Below are 6,479 nucleotides of genomic sequence, written 5' to 3' on the forward strand. Positions count from 1 at the left end.
TGCAGCAAAGTAATAGGCGTGGAGCCAAAAACAAAAAAAACCCCCAAATTTTTCTCTCATTTTCTATTGAACTCCAGGATTTGAAGTTTCAAACGCAGCCCTAGCCTAGCACTCAATTCAGTTCTTCCCCAATTTCTTAAACGCAGCCGGCAGCTCCCTAGTAACTGTTTTTCCTTCTTCCTTGTATTCTAAAAGTTGCAAAACCCAGTTCATCTGTGGGTGTGGGTCTGTGCTTCGAACCCCATTCCCGATCTCCACCATTCCTTCATCGAAACTCCTACCCCCAACCTCTGTAACCCCTTCTGAAATCTACTCACTTTCCTCAGTGAAGCTTAGAGAGCACGCCATGGGAGACCTCGCCGTTACTTCCAAGGAGGGCCCCAAGCTCCCCATTCCCGGCCAACGCAACGTCCTCATCACCAGCGCACTGCCGTACGTCAACAACGTCCCTCATCGGCTGCGACGTCTTCCCTCGCTACTGCCGTCTCCGGGGATACAACACCGTCTATATCTGCGGCACCGCCACCGAGACCAAAGCCCTGGAGGACAAGTGTATCCCCAAGGAGATCTGCGATAAGTAAGTTTTATTTCTCGCGGTGAAATTTTTTATGTGTGAGTTTTTGATGATTTACTGCGGTTAATTTATCTGGAGCTTGATGGAAATGGTTCTTGGATTTTGTAGGTACTATGCGATTCATCGGCAGGTGTATGAGTGGTTCAATATTAGTTTTGACAAATTCGGGCGAACTTGAGCAGACTGAGGTGTGCCAATAGGCTGCCGGAGAATAATTGGCTTTCTGAGAACACAATGCAGCAGGTAACATTCACTGGATTCTAATTGTATCCAGAATTACATGCTGAGCATTGTGATTTGAGATGTGTTTATAATATGTGTTGAGTTAACTTGAGTTACTGTTGTTCAGCTATATTGTGATACTTGCACACGGTTTTTAGCCGACAGGCTCGTGGAGGGGACGTGCCCAACTCAAGCTTGTGATTATACCTCTGCAAGAGGAGATCAGTATGAGAACTGTGGGAAGCTTTTAAACCCCACAGAATTAAAAGATCCCAAGTGCAAGGTGCGGAGATTTTGTGTATCCTTTACTTTTTTGAAACTTACGTTACATGCCATGTGTGTGTATATTACTATCTGATATCTACATACCATGCATCGTATATGTATATATGTAAGCTCACTTTGAAGGAAAATGTAATTTCTCTGTTGACTTTGTTAACTGCCTGATTGTATATAAATGTCCTTGTTCTAAATGCTACACTTGAGACTGGGAAAAATAGTGGAAGAATCCAGAGGGCTTGGAGTTGTATCAGCTTATGGGCAAATATAATGTGCCATTCCACACAGCAAGCTTCCTATAATTTAAATATAAATAAACATAGCTTAATTGGATCTGTGAGAAGTATCATATTTGGCGATTCTTTCGGAAATTACCATCATTCATGAGTCGTTCATACACTAGTGGAAATCACTAGTAATAACTCCAGATTCTATTGTCTGACACTAAAAAAAATTTATGGAGGAAATGATATTTATAAATGTCTGTCTTCCTCTTCAAATCTCTAATAATAATCGTTGATTTGTAGAGATTTTCATACAGTAGAGTTTCTGGCATCAGGGAGGATACATGCAAATGAGTTTGATGTGTTGGATTGTAGCAGTGGAAGTGAGTTTACTACCCTGGCACTTACACAGAAGAAGATGGAAGACTTTTCCCAACTCCAGATTATTCGTCACACATTGACTATCAATGGGGTTTTGAAGGACTAAAGAAAACCATTTGGAAGCTCTTAAATGCCCCTGATGGTGAGCGGAATTCCGTATCTTCGAGCCACATTGAAGAAGGTATAAAATCAAGCAGTGCCCATTGCATCTCATACTTAATCAAGGATCCTAGTAAGGTAAATAAAACTTGTTAGTTTGAGAGTGGGAAACTTAGAAAGGCTTTGGTTTTACTTTTGGACCAAGTTTCGGAATGGTTTGCTTTTGCAGGCAAGGAAAGTTGATGATTTAAGACAGAAACTCAGGATGCGGGGACTACGCTGCCATCCAATGTACTGCAGAAGCTCAACGCGAATGCAAATTGTTCCTCTCCTTGCTTCTCGAGCACAGGCTCTCAGGTACTGTTGCTACGTGCAACTTGCAGATAGAGTGTTCCATTTTTCATTACATACTGCATTGCCCTTTAATAGTAAACCATATTTTGCCTGATTGCTAATAGGTACCTTTTTGTACGGTATTGAATGTTGCAAACATGTATGTGTTCCTTGGAGAAAGCGACGACATTGTTCCTCCTCAGAGCACTGGTCACCATTGTAAATGGGCAAGCTCCAACAGCTGATGAGATTGCCACTGCTCTGAAGCAAGTCACCAAATCTACTTCTCTGGAATGTGATTACGTGATGCGACTTGAATGTGGATTTATGTACCTTTTGAGAAGAAACGAGGCCTCCATCAAGAATAAAGGCGGACAATGAAACACATCAAAACAAGGCCTATTACTAAAAGCTCAGCTAACCAACTGGTGAGGCGCCACTGCATTCCTTTCACGATATATTGCTTAAAGTAGCAACATGGTAGGTCAGATGATAGAAGAGCAATAGTCTATATATGGATGTACACATAATGTGCTGTTACTGACCGCCAGCCATAATTATCTGAAGTGGTGTCACCAGATCAGTTTTGATTGATGTCAGGCTAGCCCTTATAAACAGCAAACTGCTAAATGAAAAGGCAAATGGTGAAACGTACAAAGGTTGATGATTAGCTCTTTTGATTACAAGTGACAATATCCCTTTCTAAATGTCAAAAAACAACTGCTAAATGAAAAGGCAAATGGTGAAACGTACAAAGGTTGATTACAAGTGACAATATCCCTTTCTAAATGTCAAAAAACTTTGGCCAATACATATTCATTCCTTGCCAAGAAAATGTAAAATAGAACCAAAGACAACACCACAGTCAATAAGGTTCACCCCAACTTGGGTTACGTCCACAGCCCATGATGATAATCCACTACTGTCGAAAGAAGAAGGTAACAGAGTTCGTAAAAACACAACACAAAAAAATTCTTTAAATCGCTCATGGGTAATCTCACTCTCTCTCTCAAGTCTCAACCCTTCTCAACAGAGAACCCCAATTACACCCAAAACTCAAAAGCACTCAATATTATCGCCGAAATATCGGCGAAAATATCGATATTTTAGTCCTTGCTCTCAACCCTTCTCAACAGAGAACCCCAATTACACCCAAAACTCAAAAGCACTCAATATTTCAGTCACCTCTCCATTGATTTTTTTTTTTCTTTTTTCAACCAAGAGAAACAGTCTGGAAACATAAGATCCTCTAGAGCTCTACCATAATGCACAACAAGATCATACCACCATACTGAATCTCATGAACATGGAAGCACCAAGAGGCTTGTAATACACTCCTAAAATCATACTCGAGTTCCTCCTATACAAGCCCACAATACATAACTGTCAAGCTTATGGCCTCCATTCGTTATAATTCGAGCTTTTCCATGAGAAACACGAGCACACAAATGAGGTGTGACAGAAGTCGGTTCATACAGCCAGCAGATAACTGAACTCAGTTTTCACCTAGTGCACTTCAGTTGTGCAATTTGTTCTTCCATTTGGCCTAGGATAGAGCCTGGTGAAAAATTTTCACCAACAGGAGGCGGGTCTGCCAAAGATAGCCTCCTGACTTCTTCATTTGTAATGAACTTAACTTTTCTATTCCCAACAGGCTTTTGCTTCTTAGAGTGAACTTGCCACCCTGAACCATTACAATTTCTGCTGGGACCTGCTGAATGCATGCCATCATAGTGGCCTCTACCAGTTGATGACTCTAATGTGTCTTCCTTAATACCAGAGTTTGGAGAAAGCATCCCATTGTCCTGTTCACATGATTCGCATACCCAATTGTCCGGATCCCAGTCCTCAACCAAGGAGAGATTAACCCGCATACAATAACTGAATATTAGGAGAACACAATACAACATGATACGGTCAGGAAAGTGCAGAAAATAGTTACAGCGAGCAGAAACAATTATAGTAAGATGATTATGAAGATAAAACAGGGATCTTAGGAAAAAGAAAATAACTCCGTTACTTTATGGAGCATTAAATTAAAAGGATATCAACAACTGCAACTCTGAATTCAGCCCTCCAGCTTAGCTATTTTCTTTATTTAAACTTTTTGGATATGTCAATGTATTTATGAATAAGTGAGCAACTGAAGTTGGCTAGGAACAAGACATCACACTGCCAAAGTTCAAGTTTTGAAACAGATAACATACGCAAGAGTCATGAAAGAAGATCCATCCAACCAAATCTACGTCATGCAAAGACTTGGTCACCGATGGGGTTACCATATTTTCAATCTCCAGTTTGGGGTATCTGGTTAGGGGTAACTTTTAATCTTCTTCGCAATTTGTAGAGCAGCTTTGGGCCTACAATTGTTGTATCACCGGAGTAATTTAAATCATCAATGACTCCAACTTTTATTTCAGAATTGTCCCTTTATATATGAAATATGATGAGATTAATGAGAGAACTACAAACTACCTGCTCCAACTGTTAAAACAACAATATTTGGATGAGGGTTCTTGCATATCTGATATATTAATTAGCTTCTCTACCACGTCAATCTTCTCTCAAGCCATAATACTGAACAAACCAATACATTGACTAACACAACAAAAAGGAGGTGTATTGACAAATTTGCAACTATTACCGTTTTAAGCTGCTTGGTTGGATATAATTCAGTTAATTCCTATTGTATTGCAGTCCATATTCCTAATTTTGATGCACAACATAACCAATGTATTTTTTCTTTTACTTTGAAAAGCAGAATATGAAAGATAGAAACCCTATGATAAGAAAACTGATCTGAAGAACCTTTTCGCTTTATCACTGACTTTACGGTTTGTAGATTATTCATCACTTTAATTAATTATCAACTACTTTAGTTTCCCATGCATCTCATTATAGGTTTTAAGTTAGGTTCTTTTCTACTTCAGTTATGTTGCTAGAAGCCTTAAACATGTTGATGGAAGTCATCAATGGTCTCTCTATATTGAAGTAACTTTGGTTTAACAATGAAGATGAAATCAATGACAAATCAAGTTGAGTATAAAAAGTAAGCAAGGATATCCCATGATAAAGCAAAAAGGTTTTTATCACTATGATAGAAACCCTGTGATAAGAAACCAAAAGAGAGACGATTGATGACTTGCAGCAACATGTTTAAGGCTTCTAGCAACATACTTAAAGTGATGAATAATCTACAAACCGTGAAGTCAGTAATATCTGTTTTTTCTTCCCTACATCAACTGGATATATCTTCTCAGATAAGATTTTCAACCGATGGGAGGTTACTTTCCTTCTAAAAGGCTGAGTCCCTAATGTGTATGCCTTCTTTGGCTAAACGATGAGCCACTTTGTTTCCAAGTCTTGCGATTTTTCTCCATTTGACTTCCTGCAATTGTGCTGCTGTCATTTTGATCTCATCAAAGATGGGACTTTCTGGACTTACATCCCAACTATCATTGTCAACTGCATTGATAATATTAATTGCATAACTCTTGATCCCTATTTTTCTGAACCTTTCCCCAAGTCCAAAACAAAATTCTCTCAAGATTACAAAGTCCTAAGCTGTAGTAGAAGGTAAACTAGATCAATCTAAACCAAAGAATCTACCTATTCAGAAACATCATGCCACCATTTTTTTAAACATGTATAATAGAAAAGAAAAACAAACAATAATTTACACAAAGAATACAAATATCTGAGAGCTCAATCCGAATTCCATTCTTCGCGTGATTTTTGCTCCATTGTCTATGCATTATGAAACTCCAAAACTCAGTACACACAACTAAGAACAACAAATAATTCAATAAAAATTGTGGCACACAAAAATTGGGAGAACAATAGTTAAAACAGGTTTTCTTTAGAAATCAAACCTGTTCTATTTGTTTTCAGTACAACTTTGTATTCTGAGATTAGTAATACAATCCGAGTTTCGGAGCTGTTCAATGATAGAGAATAACATTCTTGACAGAAACAATTGAATTGAATTTGACTTGCGGAAGGAACTCAAAAACTTTGCAAGGAAGTTCAAGCAGAATTTACTACAGAATAACAATATAAACCACGAAAGAAAATCAGAAGAATCATACACCTTGCAAGCAAGTCCAATACTCTGTTTAATCAAAACCTCTGTGCCCAAATCCTAAATCAATGATATATCAAGATTTACACTAACGAGCAATGGTACCCGCGCTTTGCTGCGGGATTTGTTGTTGGTAATAATTTACAATAATGAAAGATATAATTGAAAATGATTTTTTTTTTCTTCGTAAAACGGGAAAAATGACTTTATTATTGATCAAACAGATAAAATACCATATATTACATCAATTGCAATAGTATTTTTGTGAAGAGACACAAACTGTTCC

The 6,479-nt window shown here is 38.3% G+C and overlaps 1 long non-coding RNA gene across 3 annotated transcripts; it reads left to right on the forward strand.

Moving 5' to 3' along the window:
• Window positions 1-2,776, forward strand: LOC133743586 (uncharacterized). Of its 3 annotated transcripts, none has more exons than XR_009863155.1 (6): window positions 1-577; window positions 683-817; window positions 924-1,079; window positions 1,603-1,917; window positions 2,009-2,136; window positions 2,238-2,776. It is a non-coding gene; the product is annotated as an uncharacterized LOC133743586 (long non-coding RNA). The 3 variants fall into 3 exon arrangements; XR_009863156.1 differs by having other exon boundaries at window positions 1,603-1,861; XR_009863157.1 differs by having other exon boundaries at window positions 1,617-1,917.
• The last annotated feature ends 3,703 nt before the right edge of the window (window positions 2,777-6,479 follow it).

This window comes from Rosa rugosa, chromosome 4, assembly GCF_958449725.1.
Source record: "Rosa rugosa chromosome 4, drRosRugo1.1, whole genome shotgun sequence".
Classification (NCBI taxonomy): Eukaryota; Viridiplantae; Streptophyta; class Magnoliopsida; order Rosales; family Rosaceae; genus Rosa; species Rosa rugosa.